This window comes from Sardina pilchardus, chromosome 11 (genome assembly GCF_963854185.1).
Source record: "Sardina pilchardus chromosome 11, fSarPil1.1, whole genome shotgun sequence".
NCBI lineage: Eukaryota > Metazoa > Chordata > Actinopteri > Clupeiformes > Clupeidae > Sardina > Sardina pilchardus.
This window is the reverse complement of record NC_085004.1, coordinates 14,655,206-14,666,446: the sequence shown is the minus strand read 5'-3', so window position 1 is coordinate 14,666,446 and position 11,241 is coordinate 14,655,206.

Sequence of the window (11,241 nt, the reverse complement as noted above, 5' to 3'; positions counted from 1 at the left end):
ACAAAAATGCACGCTATTGAGTCCAGTCTTATAATAGGCAGGGAATCAGCAGCTGGCTACTTAACAAATATTTACAGTACTTGCATGTCAATGACACAGCCCCCCCGCAGCTGGCTGTGAAAGGCCTGGACAGTCTAACCTCCTGTTGTTCACAGTCAAAAAGTGTCAGTGAGAACTCAATGACCAGGGGCTATGGCCAGCGGCCTACAACATAGCTCCTCTGCGTGATTTGTATGACGCAAAAAAAAAGACCTACGGCTCGATGTCTGGACCGTCGACATCCTGTCAACCTCGTTGGAATGATGAGGTCATTTAGGAAGCAGGTTATCTAACTCAGTCCTGTGCGTTCTGCCATACAGTTCAGCCCCACTATCTATCGCAATCTCTTCCCAGGTGAAAATATGCGGCGGAGATATATCGCCGGGAAGCCGCGCGCGGGCAGCGGCATTAAACGAGGTGAAGGCAGCCATGAATTTGCTTGCCTGCGAGAGAGAGAGTCAGCTGCTGCAGATTACCCAATGTGGTTTCCCATCAAAGAGGGCGTTCAGCCGAAGAACCGTTCTCCTCCCGAGATGGGTAGAATGCTCTCCCCGCTGAACGTACTCTGTCAAACACGGCTGATGAGCGCGCCGAGGTTAATGAATTGTTTGTTTGATTTCTATATTACAGTAAATTGGACGGCTGCGTGTTCTCTTGAGAAAGTTGTGCTTACATAGCCATTCGAGGCGAGCAATTAGTCAAGCTCTCCCAGTGGCACTGTTGTAGAACATTCAACCCAATCCAGATGGTAGCGCACAATGGCTGTCCACTCACAGTCTCAGAGTCAGAGACAGAAACTCTGTGAGAATAAGCCCTTCTTTTGCCAAGAAATGTGATGGATGGATCAGTGCGAAACATTTACCTTAAATTGTAGTAAATGATGGATTGATGAAGTGTGTTAATTTGAAAAATGTGTTGTGCTATGTTTTGGTTGTCTCTCCTTATTTCTTGATCATTAGGTATTCTAATTCTCCTCCAACTGTTCCCAATCGCTCATTGTTTATTGAGTGCAGAATCAGATGCTTACTTTATGTGAAGGGCATATTGAGTGTAGCTTCTGGTTCATCCTTAAATCTATTACTTTGCCATCTGGTGGACATTTGTGAAGATGCAGCTGTTACGTAAGATAAGGTACGCAAGGTGAATAGCACATGGTGAAATGCCACCTTGTTACACACACACACACACACACACACACACACACACACACACTGCTGATTGTCTGTTTGTTCTGTGACATTATTATTTAATTGCATTGCTGTGCAAATAACTCTGTTTCTGCTAAATGATGTCTCTCGGAGAGCCATTAACAAACCCTTTCAAAGCGGATATTTATTCAGACAGGATGACTGTCAACACTGAAGGCACATTAGGCAGAGAAAAGACGGAATGTTTGCTCACCATGAGAGCCCCGCGCAGTGTACAACATACTTAATGATGGCACCAGGAAGACCGAAAACAGCCCACTTCAACAGAAGGTCAGATGAATCACCATATTTCAGAGTGGGGCAAGTCGCTCTGACTTAGTTTTTTTTTTCTTTCACATTTCCTAGGCCATGCTGATGAACAAATTCTGTTTTATCTGTGGGCTGCATGAACAATAAGCAGTTATCCTGAAACTGACCTTCCTGGAAAATCATGATTTATTTATCGCTTGCGCGGACCTTCATTCTCCGACCAAGTCCTTGTCCATTATGCATATCCATGGGGCATTCCCATAAAATGAGAGGTGGGAGAACAGCAAACACAGAGAGGATGGCAGACATGACTTTGCAGTATTACTTACCACCAAATTGTACTTAAAATGCTGCGCCTGTCAGTGTGAGTCTGGCAATGCCATGGTCATCGTGAGCTTGCCTTGTTGTTTCATTTAAAGCTCCAGTGACCGAACAGTCAACAACACAAGACTCAATTGTACTGGCTGGCAACACTATTTGATATAGCAGCACGCATTACACACTGATGGTTCATCTACGGAAAAATGTTCCCCACAGCTGATCTGTATTGAGCTGTGTTATAAGATGGCCTGCTGTGGTGGGCTTGTGAACGACTGTGCTGCGGAGACAAAGATGGAGAGACTGCTCAATGGACTGAAACTTATTTAAAGGATAATTAGAATGTCGAATCACCAGCCCCGCCTCGCAAAACGAGCCCCTTTTAATCACTCGAAGACAGCAAAACAAAAAGGCAGCCATGTTGCGCTCCTTCATCCACAGCCTTCACCCGAGGATCTCATCCCTATACAGAAGGGTGTTTGTGCTGCATCTGACTGATTAGTGCTTCCATGGCTTGTCCGCCATGCTTAAGCCCAGTCCTTTTTTTTTTTTTATTTCCACCACTATCTGGTCTGTCTCTGAAATGTAACATGGCGATTTTGGACAGCTTTAATTTGTAGGTGCCCAGTATCCATTAGCAGATTCGCTGGACCTTCCTCCCCCCTCCCTTACGCACTTCATGGTTTAATCAGTGTGTTTCTTTCAAAGTACAACACAATTTATGGGGGAGGAGGTGTGATCCGGGCTGATTTATGAGCCATATTAGTTTAAGTGGCAGCGCTGGCATTTCCGGGTGTAATGACAGAATGTTAGCCATGACTCTCTGACTCCTCTCAGGCTGCCCACTGGAGATTAGATTGTAATCCGTATTGTTTAAATGGCAACGCATCCCCCTTTTTTCCACACAGAACTTCACACTGTCTGGTTGTCTCAGAAGTATAGCCTTGACTGAGCCTGTCCGCCCGGTCAGCTCTTGCTGTGCAGTGTTGTTTGCTGAGCTGAGCTGAGCTGCATGTTTTTTACAGGAGCTGAAACTCATTCTATTTGCATGATATCCATGTGGCAGATTGGTAGTGAGACTATTATCGTTCCTCTATTGCTGAGAATCAAATCTGAATATTTATTGGGTGCAAGGCAGGGTGAGGTGAAATGTGCTGCTCTTGGCCAGGGGTGTCGGTGTAAAAAATCCCTCTTTTAGCCCCGACAGGCCTGCGATGGTCTTTCAGAGCGAGAGAGATCTTTGAAAGACCAAATGCCCCTGGTGACAATGGCGCCTGACAGGCAACATTTCAGCGTTATCTCCCGATGACTGGGCTATGGCTAAAATGGCGATAGTCTGTCATCTCCTGTTGGTCGGGGACGCTACCTGCCCTGAATAAATAGGCCACCCGCTGGCCCTGGTGGATTTATATCAACAAAAGACGAAAGGCCATTCTTCAGCACCTTATCCTCTTCCGCATAAAAACATTACGCTTTCTCACTGTTTAATCAGACAGGGGAGACTGGACCAACTGCAATGAATTCAGACTAGGCCCATAGCATAGACCTAAAGTGGGGGCTGGGGGGGGGGGGAGGAGGGGGGGGGGGGTTGTCTGGAGATGATTGTTTGAGGTATGTCAGTTTCAGCTCACTGGCAGAGATGTTTGGTAATATACAGTAGGATTTATAAGTGCTGGGATCTTCAGATGGGAATTACAGTCTTGTTACACCGCCCTTGCCAAGCAATAAAGCCACTTTTGCAGACATTTTATTAAAAACTGTCTGGGCAGTTCCAGTGAAAGACAGTAAGATTAGATTTTTTTTTATGTCCATCCACTACTCTTGTTACCCATTGACATTTGTTGACTGAAGTAGAGGGTGTTTTTTGTGTGGTTCTGTAGGCGAACATGCTCACCAAGTGTCAAACACAAGGAGAATCATCTTCAGCAGAGACAACTCGTTATCAAGCTACGTGGACAAGTGTAATCATCAAAGTGCAAGCGAATGTCAGTCGGGAGGGACTTGATTTATTTATTTGTTAATCTGGACAGGTTTATATCTGTAAGGATGAGCGTAAAAACAGACCTCGGGTTTTCAGTGTCGGAAAAACAATGCAGAAATATTATCTGTATTATAGGATTTGACAAAGCCCAAACAATATAGCATTTTGTTTTTGCAGACGTATGGTGTTGTGAATTATTTATTTATTTGGTCCAGAGTTCTAGCTGAGAATGCTGAGGTGAATTTCTAGTGAAGCCTGGGATGCTGAAATGCTGTATAAATGGAAATCTATGGGAAAGACACCAGGGACTGCATCAAATGCTGGTGACTTAATTATGTGTTTAGCTTTTGGATTTGTGCAAACTATGTTTTTCAGTTTAATGTGACCTTCAAAGACGATAAGAACAAGCACTATGATTTATAAATTGATGTATACTGTAACATTGATTATGTCTTGATTCTTTTTTACCACCAGGTTTGCCTACTACATGATACATATTGTGGCAGGAAATAGACAAACTGGCATTTTATTAGGATCTTTTGAGGACATTTTCAAGTCTTGGTATATCAAACTCAAAGTTGTTTGACCTACGACAAAGCTACAGGAGGCTTTGAGACGTGAATCCCACTTTGCTGGAGCTTTGGAGTAGCCGATACCACTGGTGCCAGATAAGCTGACCCCCCTCTTTGATAAAGCACTGAACATAAAGCAGTCAGCGATTACAGATCTCAGCTCCACCGCTGTGTAATGGCACACGTTTGCCTTTAGTGCATTAGGTAATGGCACTCTGGACAAAATGGCTCCTTAATTGTGTTATCGCTGGCCATGCATACTAAACACCTGAAGCTTTTCGCTAATGGGCATGTCTGGCCATGTCACTGACCACAAATCCTGTCTATGACTATGTGATACAGATATAATATTCCTTTTTATTGCTATATGATTCCCTTACGTTACCACATTAGCATTTTGGCATACAGAACCTGCCAACATCATCCGTTAGCATTCATCAACAACAACAAGAACAATAACAGAAAACACCATGGCATTCAGTGATAAAGGGAGTCCTCCTTATCTGAGCTGGTTAGGACAATGGCAGCAGACGCTCGGAGAGCAGAAGGCCTTTGGAGCACCTGGTTGCTGCTTCTTCTCTGCAGAGACCCTCAGCAGGGGGGGGTGGACTTCTATGGCCTTCTCTAAACACACACACACACACACACACACACACACACACACACAGACACACACACACACACACACACACACACACACACACACACACACACACATACACACACACCTCATTAATATTCCCATCAGCGACCGCTCGGCCCTCCACCTCACAGGTGTGTCAGACATCTCCCTTGGACATTTGGCTGCTGTTGTTCCTCGCCTCTCTTATCGGATTATGGAAGGGGTGGGGGGCACTTCTGTCTCAAAACACACACACCCTTGGGACTCCGTGTGTGTGTGTGTGTGTGTGTGTTTGTGTGCGTGTAGCTGTGTGTTGTATGCTTGTGTGTCCCCTTTCACTGAGTTCTCTTTTCAAGTTCTTTGGAAGTGCGAGGTCATCGTATTGGATCTATGGGTCAGTCACACAGTCTTTCAGTCTGCTCCTTCAGGAATAGCTGGGTTGTACACAGCTACATACACCACACTTGCTTGGCTGCAGTGTTGCAAAGCCTTGCATTATTCAGGAATTTATTCACACAATACAGTCGTATCAGGTTCATAAATATTCTCCCTCCTATTGCTGTGGCTTCGAGTATTTCCTTGTGTTTGGTTTGAGGACGTGTGTGTGTGTGTGTGTGTGTGTGTGTGTGTGTGTGTATGAGAAGGTTAATCCAAACGTCCTTGTTTCCTAATGCACATTACGAGCTGGCATCCTTATTGTGTGTGTGTGTATGTGTGGCCATGGCATTTTTTTCTGATCATCATATATAATCACTTTAGAGAGCATTACTGCAGAGGTATTGACCAGTCCTCTTATTGAATAAGAAGATCCTTTAACCCAGCGGAAAGAAATGAAACACCCAAGCCTCTCTGTGTGCATGCTCACCATGCCACTGCGATGGAGAGAAGTGCCTGAAGTAAGAATGTGGCACGCTGGGTTCATGCATAGTTCTCAGGGTCTTAGAGACGTGCAGTGAAGCCTTGAGGTTGTGCTGAAAACCCAGGGGACCCAGGCCAAGACACCGGGAGAGATTTGTGAGGTGTCAATGCCGCTGTCTGAAATCCCCAGGGGTTTGGCAAACAGGAAATGCAACCGAGATGAAGGCATGTGCACAGGCCCCTGGTGAATACTGGTACGAGCTACTGATCTCTGCCTTGAGAAATGCTAAATGTTTGTGAGATGATGGTGAACATCTCAAACAGATAATCTCGTGTGTGTGTGTGTGTGTGTGTGTGTGTGTGTGTGTGTGTGCCTGAGAGAGAGAGAGAGAGTTTTGTTTACCTCCATGTTCAATAAGTATTTTCACAGACAATATTACTGTTGGAACTAATAACCTTTGCTGAAAGTTAAGCTTTGCTTTGTGGAAAAGGGTTAATACAATTTTATCCATGTGCACTACAGTACATTGGTTTGTATGGGTCTGTGTAACATACCTGTTTAAATAAACTGCTGAGTATCACCTTCAGTTACCCCTCTCCTTCTCTCTCTCTCTCTCTCTCTCTCTCTCTCTCTCTCTCTCTCTCTCTCTCTCTTTCACCCTCTCCCCCTTTTTCAGGGTGACTTGAATCAGTAGCTGTCAGACATTTGCTGTCAGAGACTCTAATGAAGTGTGAAAAGCAATTGAGAAAGACCTGACCAATACATTTAGGTGTAAGCTCTAACTCGCTCTAGCAGCTAATCTGAATCCAAATCAGTCACAAGTAATCACAAATACTTTCTTCCAAACACAGTCGGATAACTGCTGTGTCATATTACACCTGTCTATAGAACTGTTCCAAATACAGACTGTGCATTTCATTGCTGTTTCTTTGATATTGCCTTTTGTCTTGTCAGTTACATTTTCGTTTTAGAACATGCTAGAACTGTTTACGATAGCTTGTCAGTGACAGTTAGCGACACATATTTACTGCCTGGTACACTCACATGGCCTGAATGAGTCCACTAGACCCTGTATGGGCCACAGCAGCCGCACCAGTGCTGCTGTGTGTGTTATGTGGTCACACACTCGGCTCTTTTAAGAGGAACAATGCCTCCTCAAGTTTGAATTGTCCAGGCACGACCATGACATCCCATGAATAAATCACTGGAATAAAACCCAACTGATTTCACAAACTGTTACTTAACTCTTAATACATAATTTAATTTGATTTGATAATAATATCTGACAATCCACATAGCAACACAACAGGATAACTGTGGCACTGTAGGAAATTTGACCAGATGTCAATCGTAAGCCTTAGCTCAATTTAAAGTTATGGCAGTCACACAAAACTGTCCGGTGCACTGGCTCAATGCAATGACTGATGGAGCAGCCTGTACCATAACACTAGCGTCACGGGAATGTTGGAAAATGAACATTCTAGAGAATATCTGGGTTCATTAAATTCAACATAGAATTTTAGAACCTTGAATTGTTGCGGAACGGAATCTTTTGTCAGAGTGTTCAAATGGGTTAACGACTGGACTGAGAGTGAGTCTCTCTCCGAGAGCCCGCTGACCTTTTAGGGTAACTAACACACACGAGAGCGAGGACTCAAGCGTGGCACATTCTCAATTCCCCCTCTAATGTGTGTTATTATTTCAGCAGGAATCCATTTGCACGGAAGACGTCCATCAAAGTAACAAGCTGTAACAACTGTGCATTAAGAATTTATGTTCGGTTGTCCTGGATTTCACTGAACTAAAGCTATAGTTTACTCAGGCTGTAATGTCCACATATTCATCTCTGCATGACTGTTTAATATGATATCCACAACCCCTTGCTTTTCACCCATCTGCTGAATTTGTGTAGAGATTGCCAGAGCACACTGCACATGGTGTTCTCTGTAGTGACTCTGTAATTTAGCAATAAAACATCGTGACATTTTTTCTGCCTCCCGGTCTCAATCAAACTCTCTTGTCTCCAAAAGGAGTAAAGATGAGTGTGGTCATTGGAGGATGCTCAAGAGCAGTTATGGTGCATTCATGCAGCAATATTGTTGAGTGTTCCCAGCTGCTTAGAAAACATATTCAATGGAAAAGAAATACACGTGTGTGTGTGTGTGTGTGTGTGTGTGTGTGTGTGTGTGTGTGTGTGTGTCCATCTCCATCTCCTTGTCTGCCTCATCTAACCTCCGGTCTCTGTAATTTCCAATTTGGGGTAGAAGCAGCCCAACCATTGGGGCCAGGGTGCCTATTAACCCTGATGTATGTCTGCTGAGATTTGATGGCATTATTTTAGCCCCTGACACTGACATGCGGCATGTGTAGCAACAGAGGGCATTATTATAGAGACTGAGAACGGAGGAGGTGAAGAGGAGGAAGGGCTATCTGTTCCTCCACAGGAGTACCAATCTACAGAGAGAAGGAGACACCGAAATAGATAACTGCAGAGAGAGAGAGAGAGAGAGAGAGAGAGAGAGAGAGAGAGGGTATGGAGGCACAGTGATCTACACATTTGCATGTGTATAGCTGCAGTTTCATGATCAGATGGGAACTGAGACCTCGTCTCTGTATGGAATGGATCGTTTTAGCCCATCTAGCAGTAACACCGGGTTCACTCATGCAGGGCAGTCAGCGCCTCTGCAAAAGGCTATGGCAGACATGGACCCAGACCCCATGCAGGCGCGCGATATGATAAGTGTAGGATTCCTGGAGGGCTCTGCTCTAATTGATTCATCCAATATAGCCTTTAAAAGCTCTCATCAGGGCCTAATGAGGAGAGCAATCCATTGAACTGCAGAGACGCAAAACGACTGACTAAAGCCAAAAGCACCAGCCATTCCCATTTGCTTCTGTAGGTTCTCACTGTTTACGTCAGAAATAGCCTGATTAGGTTTAATTGACCAAAAACAAACTCTTGTGGCGTACCTATGGATGCCATTTAAAAGTAATTAGATAAATTAATGGGTGGAATTGTTGTCAGAGATCTCGGCATGTCACATGCGGTGTAATGTACCAAGATTGAATGAAAAAATGGCATATTCTGTTAACCCTTTGTTGACTGTCTTTCCTTTCCACCACTTAGCGTTTGCACGTGTCTTCTTCAATCATGCCAGGATTCAAGTGCATTAAAAACACATTATTCACTGTGTTAGCAGTCATGTGTCTAATGCAGTCTCATACTCTCATGGTCGAATGTGTGTCATGAAGGACTAATGGATGAAAAAAACAAACTGAATGTGGTAAATGCTTTTGAACTGAGAAAGTGTCAACAAAAATATTATCTGAATACTTCTAAGTACTCACTCAATCATCCGCATTTTGGTAATGCAGATTTGAACAATTATTTGTCTATTTGCACTTGCAATCTAACATGCATAGTAATTAGTTAACTCCCATCTCCACTGATGGATACAATGATGTGTCTGAAGAGGACAGCAGTGAGGCTTGTGCATTTCATTTGCTCACCTTCATCATCGCAGCATTGTTATGAATGGAGGTGCTGGAGTGTTGATGAATTGCACAAAACTGCTGCCTCACTCTCTCTCCTCTCCTCCTAATCCTCCTCGCTGCTGCTCTGTGCATTGCTGGCGACGCTCTGTTGATATAGCTCAGTAAACAATTGAGGAACACTTGATCCGTTCCGTTTGCTTCTGATTATGGTTTGTCCTTGCACAAGTCAAGATAAGCCATTGAAAGTTAAAAAAAAAAATAGAGAGAGACAACCCTGTTCAAGCTTCCAAATGTCACATTTCACAACCCTGGTATTCTGTTGATGTCTTAATGCAGAGTATTGCTTTCTCGTTCAAATCCCTGTAATGCTTAAAATGATTAACACACAATCACTCCCTGATCTCTATAGTAACATTGCCATGCAATGTAAGCTCGATATAGAAATACATACCAAACATTTACTAATTTTCTCCTTTTTTGTTTATGCTGTGACCTGTTTCTCAGTTTTTGACTGGATTATGAGGTTGCAAGATTGCTGTAGCTTGAAACTATATGCACTTTCGTACCGTGTTTATGTAACTCCAATTAGGTGATGTAATGTGACTTTGATGGAAGGTCAGTGGGGATCAAACTGCCCTTTATTTCTGCCCGGTGACCAGGTCACCATAATTAACAGATTACTCCTCAGACGGTTGGGCTCCACTTACGTGCCTCGTGGCCTTCTGATAGACTCTTCCCTCTGAGCTAAATGATTTCCTCCAAGTTTGGCCTCAATTAAAACTTGTTTAGTCAGCTGGAAAATAACGAGTTCAGGTCAGGATTCTCTGAGGCTTTGCAGAGGCCCGTTTTTTGTTTTGTTTTATCATGTGTGCAAGTCTGGCGGCCAGCACAATCATGACCATCAGAGGTAACCCTGACAGACTGTAGATAAGGAAATGTCCCTTAGCGGCCATCTTGCAGAAAGGCTCATGTTAATTACTTTTAGACCTTTGAGAAATTATCATCGCAGTGGTGCCTCTGCGACCGATTTTACTTCAGCCTCTTCACGTGCATATTGAATATGATGGGTCGAGGCTGTGACTCTGTTGCTGCCACTGAAAGGGCATGATATGCTCACCTATAAATAGTTTATCTAGGGGAGAGATTTTCTTGGTGTCTGATGTTTGCAGACAAACACGGTGGAGATGAATTGTCCAGAGAGTGTGTCCTCTGTGTGACATCACAAGCAGATCGAGCTAAAGACATGTTTGGTTAATCAATGCTGTTTGTGGGTTCAATGGACTAGGCGCGAAATGTCAGGCCGCCGTACCGATTCCCGTCAGTTGACGTCGTGTAATTAAACGACTTCACTTATCCGTGGTGACTAGAGTTATTCCCAGTGGAACTTAGGCTGGAGTGTCCAATAGTATTCATTTGACACGACTGTGAACAGCTCTCCCATGCTCCAGCTCAAAATGAAGTGGATGGGAGAGGTATTGATCTCTTCAGGACAGAGCACTGTTGAAATGATGTCTTGGGGATCCATACATCACAACACAATGACACAACACATATTGTAGTGTCAGACTGAAAGCTGAGGTAATCTTACAAGAGATCTGGGCATGCCAACGTAGGACTTTTGAACACGTTGCACATATTGCCTACTGGACCTTATAATTAATAAGTCCTGAGGATAAATGAGAAAGCTTATAGTTCTGTTTTCATGAATTAAAGTAATTGTGCAATAATTCAGTTGGAGACAAATAGGGAAAGAGGAGATTGTTACATTTCACTTGCCTCAACCATAAAAGTTATCTCTTGTGATGATAACACTTATTGTGACCCTGATTCTAGATTGCACAAAAATCTTAAATTATACAACAAATATATATATCAACATTTTGAGCCTTTCCAATGAA